Below are 10,867 nucleotides of genomic sequence, written 5' to 3'. Positions count from 1 at the left end.
TTTGAAATGAGTCTGGTAGGCAAATTAACCTATTTTTTAGGATTACAAATCAAACAGACAAATGAAGGTAATTACATTTATCAACAAAAATATACTAAGGAATTACTTAAAAAATTTGGAATGGAAAACACCAAAGAGATAAAAACACCTATGGCAGTAAACACAATCCTAGATGATGACCCCAATGGAAAACCAGTTGATTTAAAATATTATAGAAGTGCCATAGGTAGCCTACTATGCTTAACTACAAGTCGACCAGATATTTTATTTGCAGTTAGTATGTGTGCTAGATACCAAACCTGTGCTAAAGAATCTCATTTGACTCAAGTCAAAAGAATCTTTATATACCTTAAAGGAACAACAAATGTAGGTATTTGGTATCCTAGGACTAATAATTTTGAATTAATAGGATACTCTGACTTAGATTATGCTGGATACAAATTAGACCGCAAAAGCATAAGTGGCGGATGTCAATTACTGGATCCATCACTTGTTAGCTAGTTTAGTAGAAAGCAACACTGTGTTTCCCTATCCACAACTGAGTCAGAATATATAGCTATAGGAGAGTGCGTTGTACAATTATTATGGATGATGCACACCTTAAAAGATTTTAACTTGAACCTTACAAATGTAAAAGTCTTAATTGATAACATTAGCTCAATTAACCTAACAAAAAATCTAGTGCATCATTCCAGAACTAAACACATTAAAATTAGGCATCACTTTATCAGGGATCATGTTACTAAAGGTGACATTGAACTCAAATACATTGAGTCTAAGTCCAATTTAGCTGACATATTCACAAAACCACTCCCTGAAAGTGAATTTAGCAATCTGCGTAGAAAATTAGGGATGTGTCTAATAGACTAGGATTTTTAAAATTCAAAACTATTTTAAAAATGACTGTTTTAAATTCTAGGTTAAAATTGTTTTACCTTTTAAAATTTTCCTACTTTTAGAATTTCAAAACAATTTTAGCCTTAGACTAGAAAAATCCTCTTAGAAATCATGTTCCCATAGGACTAGTATTTGAGCATCTCACCAACACTCTAGGTTTACCTTGCTTATGATTGACAAACATAGAAAGGGGTGAGATGTATAGGCCAATTGCCTGGACTTAAGATGCTTATGTCAGTGCATCAATATAAGTCTGGGTGTTAAATACAAAACATATAGTGATCAAGTTAAGTTACTCAGGTTAGTCAAACACTAACTGATTACATTACACTTAACTTGACTAACCAAGTGAAAACTGCTATCTTCTGATAGTCAGTAAGTACCTAATTGGTTAAATCAACACTTAACACCAAAATTATTTTCTCCACCTTAAACATAATATCTTTTCTAAAATTTTTTTAGTTTTGAGATTAAATTTCGGTTTTCAAATTTGAAGTTTTTACAAACTTAGTTAGTATTGAAAAATAGATTTTTCAAACTTAGTTTTGAAATCTTTAATTTTGAAAACTTATGTTTCAAATTTTTTAATAAACTTATTTTTGAAAACCAGTTTTTATAAAACTAAGCTTTTAAATTAGATTTTATAAACTAAGTTTTTAAAAAATTGAATCTTTTGCAAACTTAGTCTTAATTAGTAGATTTTTTAAACTTTATTTTGAAATTATGGTTTTGAAAACTCATTATTTCAAAGTTGAAACCTAGTTTGAAAATTTAAACCTTGATTTTGAAATTTTGGTCTTGAAAACTCAGGTTTGAAAAACGTTTCAAAGTTGAAACTTATTTTGAAAAATCTACACCTTGATCTTGAAACTTTGATTTTGAAAACTTATGTTTGAAAAATATTTCAAAATTTAAACATATTTTGAAAATTTAAAACTTGATCTTAAAATTTGAAACTATACACTTATACTTGAATATTAGCTTTTCAAATTTCTGATTAGAAAAATCTTTTTGAGTTTACAAATTTGTTTCTGAAAATTAAATTAATTTTGTAAAAATTATCTTTAAAAATTACTCAAAATATACTCATCACTAGGTTATCTTGCTACTTTTTCAAAACTTAGCTATTTTCTAAAAGCTAAAGCTAATGCATTAAACAAATCTTCAAAAGTTTAAACTCCCCCAAGTTAACTTGACATCATTCCTTACATTTTAACTTTGTCTATATTCTGTATTTTTGAGTGTTTGACTTATGTCCTTGTTTGATGAATGCCAAAGGGGGAGGGATAGGTGGTTAAGTTAGAAAAATAAAATGTCAAAGTTAAAAACTAACTTAAACCTTAAAAATCATGCTGGTTTTTTACTCACATATTTTTTTACTAACTTAACCAGGTTGTCATTCCATCAAAAAGGGGGAGATTGTTGGTGCGGTTAGCACTAACGGTCTAACTTAGGTTTTGATGAATGACAAATCATGTTAAGTTAGGTTTGTCGTGATCTAACACTCTGACCGAGTGTGCAGGCGAAGTCCAGACAGGTCGATGGGCTGACCAGATGTCTGGCACAAAGTCCAAGCGGGTCGACGGGCTGATCGGACGCTTGGTGAGAAGTCCAGCTAGGTCGATGGGCTGACCGGATAGCTAGCGAGAAGTCCAAGCAGGTCGACGGGCTGACTGGACGCTTGGCGAGAAGTCCAGACGGGTCGAAGGGCTGACCGGACGTCTGGCAGGTGAGTGAAGGTAAGTCACTGGAAGGGAGTGACTGTGAGGACGCGTTCCTGGGAAGGGAACATTAGGCGTCGATCCGGCTTAGATCCATTTCAGATATCTAAGTCGAGATCGTGACTAGATTCCGATCTCGGAAAGACAGAATCTAAGTCATACTTTTTATATTGAACTTATAAACTGTGCTAACACTTTGTTTTGCAGGATATACATTATCTATTTGCCTCGGACTAATCTTGTTTTGTAGGAAAGATGTTCTCTGGAAAAAGGTGGTCCGGGCACCGGGAGGGGATTCGGGCGCTCGGAGGTCCGGGCGCTTGGAAGGGATCCGGGCGCCCGGGAGGTAAATTGTCACGCCCCAGAGGAGTCCCTGTCCGAAGAAATTTCGGCAGCATCTCCCCTGTACGACGGACAATCTGAAACTTTCTACATACATAAATACCTCAGCCACAGGCGGCTGGAATAATAACAGTAAATAAAACCAATCACCACGCAGTTTATATAAGTATTCAGCCTCTGGCTGTCACAACCACGCAGTTAATAAAATAGTAAACAAAACAATAAAACTCTGACTCGAAATCCACCCTACTCCACTACACTCGTAAAGCTCAAAACCGACGAACCCACCTCTTCTGCTGTCCAGGCAGGCATATAGTAGAATAAAATCCAAATCATATCAAAGGTCCATCAAACGAAAGGATTCCATACAATATCCATATGAAAAATCCAAAACAAGACTAAAACAAAGTCTGATAGAGAAAAAAAATAACTAAAATAAAATAACAACTCAACCCAGCAGAGGACTAGCACTACGTGCTGTGGGGACTAGCGACTGGAACTCCCTCCTGACAGCATCAACCTGAAAATATCAACAATGGAGGCGGGGTGAGTCCAACACTCAGCAGGTACAGTTGATATGCAAAGTAAAGAAATAACACCTAGCACTAATCATGCGTACAGTCTCCTGATAAAGATAAAGGTAACTATAAACCGAAGAAGACAGGAGAGAATCTGTACTAACCAAGACCCGGTAAAAGGACAAACAGTCCGAAAGGTATAGAAGACCTGTATGCATGTCAATCAAGGTATCCAAGCAATGTGCAGCATATAAGTGCAACAAACACAAACACAAACAATAAATGCATCATGCATATGATGCCAATGTCATGGTCACCCCTGACGGACTCACAACAATGTGGGACCGAGTGGGTAGTGTGACAACCGTGCACTCGTAACACTACTCCCGATGGTGATCGGTGGGCGGGATCTTGTCGGAGTACATACGTACTCTACCCCAAATCATAAATGGGGGCGCGAATGCTCTCAACTCCCGGTGACGGGAGGGATCTCTAACGTGCTACAGCTGCGTCACACTACCCATGAGCGGACCAGCGGAGCACCGAAGAGCCGAATGCTACCACGCTGTGTCCCGCTACCCATGAGCGTCACAACGAAGCGATGAAAACTGGCAAAGTGCTCGACAATAAAGGAGCAATCAATCACTCAATGCAATCATGCGAATGGTGCATGTCACTAAACATGGTAATATACTAACCCAATCTCTGGACATATCATAATGTGCACCAAAGCGAATGAATCATATCAAGGTATCTGATTCTATAAGGTATCAAACCTAGGTCCTGACATGGTAAAATATGGTTATATCACTACCCATGAGCATGTGGAATCAGGTACATATTCATACAAGATGTAAACAAACAATCAATCAACAGGTAGCATGTATTGGGCAGTGATTAACCGAAACAAGTAAGAAACACAATTAATGCATCTTGTTAATTTAATTACTAAGCATATCAAAGACAATAAGTCAAAAGTACCCGCCTCCGATAAGAAAAGTCCAATCCGACTCCGAGATACTCGTCTCGTGTCAAAATCCTGTGTCACAATATTTAATTTAGTTAATTCTATCATGCCTTCATTAACTAAACCAAATCATAATTTCATTAATCAATTAGAGTTAAACTCATTAACCCTAACCCTTTTCACAACTACAATGGATTAGGTATCTCCAATTATCTACAACGAAAAAAAAATCAAATTCCTCCACAATACCTCAACCACCGTTGCTGTTGCTGCTGAAGCAAGGGCTACTGGATGGGGTTGCTGCTGGAAGTCTTGAACAAACTAAAGCACACTTTACAAGTCGGACACTTCACTCTAAAATCACCACTCTGCTGTAAAGAAGAGAGTGGCACCGGTAATGGTGCACTAGGGCACAGCAGCAACACAGGGAAAAGAAATCTCCACCGACTGGTCCAAGCAAGGTCAAGCACTGAGATCACTAACATAGATCAAGCCATAATCCAAATTCCACATCACACAATACTACTCAAATTTCACCAATTAGGGTATAACACTCACCTCCCAGATCACTGCTAGGGCACTAGAGGTGTGACCACAGTGAAGAAGGTGTGGAGGCAGTGGCACGCAGAGGCAGTGGCGCAGAGATGAAGAAGTCGGCGTCGGCACGGTGCAGATGTGGAGCGGTCGTGAACACAAGGAGGAGAGCCGGCTCTCAGCGGTGTGCGGCGGTGGAGAGGCCGAACACAGAGAAGAATCGGCGCGTTGTCGTGAACCCAACCCTCTAGGGCACGCGAGTTCGGCGGCTGGCGGCAGGAACTCAGGCTGCCGGCGGTTGAAAGAATTGTGCTAGGGCAGAAAAGAGGCCGAGAGCGAGGGTGTCCGGCGATGGCTCGTCGGACCAGAGGAGGAATCGAGAGAAGGGCGTCGGCGGCGTTGGGTGGCTAGGGCAGGCGGTCGGGCGGCGGTGCTAGGGCTCCGACAAGGAACCGGCTGCCGGCGTTCGGGAAGAAGAAACCGCCGGCGTCGGGCGCGAGAGAAGAAGAGAGGAACGGATTAGGGCTCGGCACAGTAACGAGGGAAAAAAATATATAAATAAGGAAAAGAAAAGGAAAAAGGAAAAGAAAAAAAAATAAAACTTTTCCTTATTAAAACTGGGTAGCCTAAACAGGCTTTTCCGGACCCCGTTTTTATCCCCGTTAACTCGTCCGTACGAGCTCCGAAAAATTCCCGAAAAATATCCAAAAATTCCGGAAAATTCCCTTATTAATATTCGTCATTTTTCCGGTATTTTACATAATTTTTATCCTATTGCGTCGTCGCCACGTGGAGCTCGCTGGTTGGACCTGCCACGTCTCACCAGGGTGCCCAGAAGGGATCCGGGGCTCCCCGAGCCTCATATAAAAGGAGGGTCAGGGGTGTAGCTCAAAACAACAACTGACATGAAGATCTTCTACTGCTTGCTCTGCTGCTCTGCGCTCCTGCGACGCTAACGAAGTTCCGACAACACAATTCTCCTTTTCGATTTATTCCTTTGTCGGTATTTCTTTTAGTTTCATTAGCATTTCCTGTACGTAGTTTGTAATAAATTTCGAATTGCTAGTGATTGTCCACCGAAAGCACTCAAAGAGTGCGGACCTTGGAGTAGGAGTCGACACAGGCTCCGAACCAAGTAAAATTGGTCTGTATTAGCATTGCTTAATTTTTTCGCTGCGTTTAACTCTTATCGAAGAATTTTTCGTAATCAATATTCACCCCAAAATCAAAATTCCAACAAATGTGAGATGGTTGAACATATCAAGTTAATTAGTTTTGAAAAAACTTTTAGTTAATAGAATTTTTAAAAAAAATTTAGGTTACTTAATTTTGAAAAAGTTAATTAATTTTAAAAGAGTTTTAAGTTAATTAAATTTTAAAGAATATTAAGTTAATTAAATGTTAAAAATATTTAAGTTAATTAAATTTTAAAATATTTAAGTTAATTAAATTTGAAAAATGTTTAGTTAATTAAATTTGAAAATTATTAAGTTAATTAAAATTTTGAAAAATGTTTAGTTAATTAAATTTGAAAAATATTAAGTTAATTAAATTTTGAGAGAGGTTTAAGTTAATTAAATTTGAAAAATAGTTAATTTTAAATTTGAAAAATATTTAAGTTAATTAAACTTTGAAAATATTGAGTTAATTAAATTTTTGAAACATGTTAAGTTAATTAAATTTGAAAAGTATTAAGTTAATTATATTTGAAAAATATTAGGTTAATTTAATTTAAATTTATTTTAATTTTAATTTAATTTAATTTAATTTTAATTTAATTTAATTTTTGTTTTAATTTAAGTTTTGTCCTTAGTCATCTCACCCGATCTAGATTTTTCAATCAGGAAATCCTATAATTTTGTGAGATGAATTAGTTTCAATTATAGTGTTTGGTTTAACTTTATGTTAGATTCAGGTTTAGCTTTGGGCTCAACAAATAGACATTCCTTGGATAAACTTCTGGGCTATGGTGAGTCACATGGACATCATTAAAGTTACCATGCCTTCAAAGTTTTCCAAATAGTTCTATCCATAGAACTTAGTACAAAACCTTGGTCTAACTAGTTAGGATCCATAAAGGGTAGCTTCGGTCAGTTTCACTTAGCCAAATGCACCAGGTCGAAGCAATATCTTCCTAGACATGTATAGACTAAGCTTCCCTAACGTACTATCATCCAATACTTCACCAGTACCATGGCTCAAGTTAAGCTTAACCCTTTTTATTCTAGCCCTAATTACCCTGTCGGGTAGGTTGCATTTGGTTACCCTATCGGGTATATTCCTTTTGGAGGTGCCAGCTATTCTGGAGCCTCCATTATTGGTTTTCCTTTTAGCTTGTTTTTAAAGTTTTAATTTAGAATTATATTCCTTTAAATTTATTTGTTGAGATAATTTTTATTTTTATTTTTTATTTTATTTAGATAATTTTAATTTAATTTAATTAATTATTTATTTGTTAAGATAATTTTTGTTTATTTATTAATTAAAATAATTTTTCTTTTTTCTCTCCCTGGATCATAACCTCGATAAGGTTTATCAAGGTAATGTACTTTATCCTTGGGGACCCAATATTGACCAAGTCCAACTTGATTGACCAAGTTGGACTTGGGTACCCATGCTTGGACTAATTTACTATTAGGTCTGTTGATTAAGGATAGATATGATCGATATTTCTTCTTGGTTTTGAAACTTAGTCCAGTTCTATTGTAAACGTCCCTTTGTGTCCCAAGAATTAGGTCAAGGTTCTTGGACCCCAAAGAAAACCGTTCTAGGGTCTTCTCCAAATCCTTGACCTGAGTTTTCAGACTAGAATTTTCTTCTTCAAGCTCTTGGACTTGAGTTGAATTTCCAGTCTGAAATGGGTCAGGCAAGGTTTTGAAGTTAGTCACTTCTTTAAGGACTGCTGCTTCCGTTAGAAGTGACTTAACCCGAATGTTTGATTTTGCTAATTTGCGTAATAAGTAATTCACTAAATTATTTAATCGAGGAATACTTACAGAGGGATCGATCCCTTCGGAAATGGATACAGATCCGTGGTTTCTTTCCGAGTCTGCTTCCGATTCGCTCTCGCTCTCGGACATGTTAATTTGGTCCCGGGCCATTAGTGCTAGGAGGCTCGTTTGTTCAAGCTCGTCGTTGGTATCTTCTTCTAAGAATTCTTCAAAGGTTGCTTTTAGCACCTTCTTCTTCCTCTGCTTCTTTGCATCCTTCTGATTTGGGAAGTTGACCTTGATGTACCCCTTCTGGTTGCACCCGTAGCAGATCACCTTGAACTTGACTTTTGAACTAGGTTGAACTTCATTGGATTGTACTGCCTTCTTTAGGTCTCTCTTGTTAAAGTCCTTCTTTTTCTTGTAGAGCTTCTTCACAAGGTTCACGAGTTCGGTTATTAGTTTGTCGTCTTCTTCATCTGAGTCGGGTTCTTCTTCCGGCTCTGGTTCGGTTCTTCGCCGTGTTCTTCGTTCACGTATTCTACTGGTACTTGCAAGTAAAGCTACACCTTTCTCGATTGGCTGCGCATTAGTCTGCTCATGTAATTCAAACTCAGAAAATAATTCATCTAGTTTTATACAAGATAAATCCTTGGAAACTTTGTAGGCATCTACCATTGATTCCCACAATGTGTTCCTCGTAAAAGAATTGAGAGTGTACCCTATGACGTCCCGATTCTCGACTTTCTGCCCGATTGCATGGAGGGAGTTGAGAATATCTTGTATGTGTGCGTGGAGTTGACTTGCTGTCTCTCCTTCTTGCATTTTGAGATTGTATAATTTATTAAACAGTAAATCTCTTTTACTCACCTTGGTGTCAGAGGTGCCCTCGTGGAGTTCGATCAGTTTCTCCCATAGCTCTTTTGCGCTGGAGAATGGTCCAACTCTGTTGAGCTCCTCCTTGGCCAGTCCACATTGGAGGGCGCAGGTCGCTCTGGCATTGGCTTCCACCTTCTTGATTAGAGTTGCTTCCCAGTTCTCGCAAGATGTGGGCTTGCCGTCTTCGTCAGTTGGCAGTTGTAATTCAGTTTTGACGATCATCCATGTCTCGAACTGAATTTTTAGAAAGTTCTCCATTCGTCCTTTCCAGTACCCGAAATCTTCTCCGGTGAAGAGCAGGGGACGAATGGTGCTGTAACCCTCTTGTTGGCCCATTGATACCTTGCACGACAAAAACAATAAAATCTATTCCAAGACTTGGTCTTGGATCAGTAGTGCGGGAATATATAAAAAAAAACGAACTTGAGTGGTATTGCACCAGCTTCGAGCAAAACCGATTCGAACGAGAAATAGATCAGAATATAATAATTATACTAATTTCGATCGACTCCAAAAAACTAAAAATACCACGAAAAAATTGCTTGATTGGTGGTTGCACCAAATCGAAGCGACCCCGTTCTGATACTAATTGTTGGATCGAGAAGCGCTAGAGGGGGGTGAATAGTGCTCGTGGCTATTTCGTTTTGGAATCGTAAAACTCAGGTAATAAATGCAGCGGAAATTAAAGAAAACAATCACACACAAAGACACGAGGAGTTACTTGGGTCGGAGCCTATGACGACTTCTACTCCAAGGCCCGCGATCGTTGATCGCTTCCGGTGGGCAACAACTATAGGCTCGAAAATTATTACAACCTAAGTACAAAGAGAAACAGTAATTAAATTAATACCGACAATAGAATACTAAAAACTGAAGATCCGGGTTGTCGGGATGATGTTGCAGCACTTCGGGATCGTCTTGTTAGCAGCTTGTAGCGTAAGGATTGCTCAGAGGGTGTTCTGCTGGGCTGCTGGTCGAGACTCCCGTATAAAGGGTGTTCAAGGCGCCTCTATCAAGCTCCAAAGTGCCTTAGAACCTAAGTTTTATCCCGCTTCGATTCCTGTCGATCAAGCTTTGAACGCTGCTCATTATCCACCTGAAGGCGCCTTCAATGCCGCTCCAAGGCACCTTCGAGCAGTGATCCAAGGCGCCTTTAGTCCCCATGAAGGCGCCTCCAGCTCCTCTACACAGCTGGCTTCGGGTTGCACCCGAGGTGCCTCTAAGCTCCATGGAGGCGCCTCGGACACTGTTCATCCGAGTTGAAAGTTTCTCCTTTGTTCCTGCAAAATGTGTTAGTCCCAAACACATACCCTGCAAATCAAAGTTAGCACACAATAGACATGGTAAATAAAATATTGATAGTCTCCGGACTATCCTGGGTCTGACTTCGGGTTTCCAACCGGAAACCCTAGGTTGACCCGACACCTACTGTTCCCTCTGCTGGAAACGCGTCCTCACCTACTCCTCTCAGGAGAGTTACCTGTTGTTAGTGTGATCCTCCAGACCGACTGGACTATTTCTCGGCGCTTGATGCTTCCAGACTTTCTGCTGGACGCCCGCTCCCCGACCTGTCCAGTCTTCCACCTGGTTCGTGACACCAGGACTTTTCACCTAGGGTTACCACCCCCTAGGACTTTTGCCTGAAGCCCTCAACCCGCCAAGACTTTCCGCATAGGGTTACCACCCCCATGACCTAGGGTTACCACCCCCTAGGGTTTTCCACCTGCCTAACCTAAGTTAGGACTTTTGCCTAAGTACACTTAGGACTTTCCTGCAAGCTCATTCAAACTTGTTAGATCACAACATAACCTTAACTTTGAATCCTTTGCCATTATCAAAACACTGGTTCGATCGTCGGATGCTTCCCGCACCAACAGTTTCTTCCATGATGCAAATTCTCCCTTGAACTTCGGTGGGAAGATTGTCGGTCTGGCCATTGTTTCAGTGCTTCAGTCGGCGGTTAGTCATTATGAGGTGGTTGGGTTATGATACCAATTGTTGGTCCGTTGATGGTCGGCAAGAAAGGGGTGAATTGCTTATCAACAAAAATAACACCCTTCCCGTTCTTCCAACTCTAAT

General features: G+C 39.4%; 1 long non-coding RNA gene across 1 annotated transcript; it reads right to left on the bottom strand.

Annotated features, from left to right (window-relative positions):
* Positions 1-4,458: 4,458 nt before the first annotated feature.
* LOC122029938 lies at positions 4,459-5,196 on the bottom strand. Its single transcript, XR_006125247.1, has 3 exons — positions 5,004-5,196; positions 4,695-4,914; positions 4,459-4,517 (listed from the first exon to the last, which is right to left on the bottom strand). It is a non-coding gene; the product is annotated as an uncharacterized LOC122029938 (long non-coding RNA).
* Positions 5,197-10,867: the final 5,671 nt, after the last annotated feature.

This window comes from Zingiber officinale, chromosome 10B (assembly GCF_018446385.1).
Source record: "Zingiber officinale cultivar Zhangliang chromosome 10B, Zo_v1.1, whole genome shotgun sequence".
Taxonomy (NCBI): Eukaryota; Viridiplantae; Streptophyta; class Magnoliopsida; order Zingiberales; family Zingiberaceae; genus Zingiber; species Zingiber officinale.
Note: the sequence above shows the minus strand (reverse complement) of the source record. Positions and strands in the feature narration are given on the sequence as shown.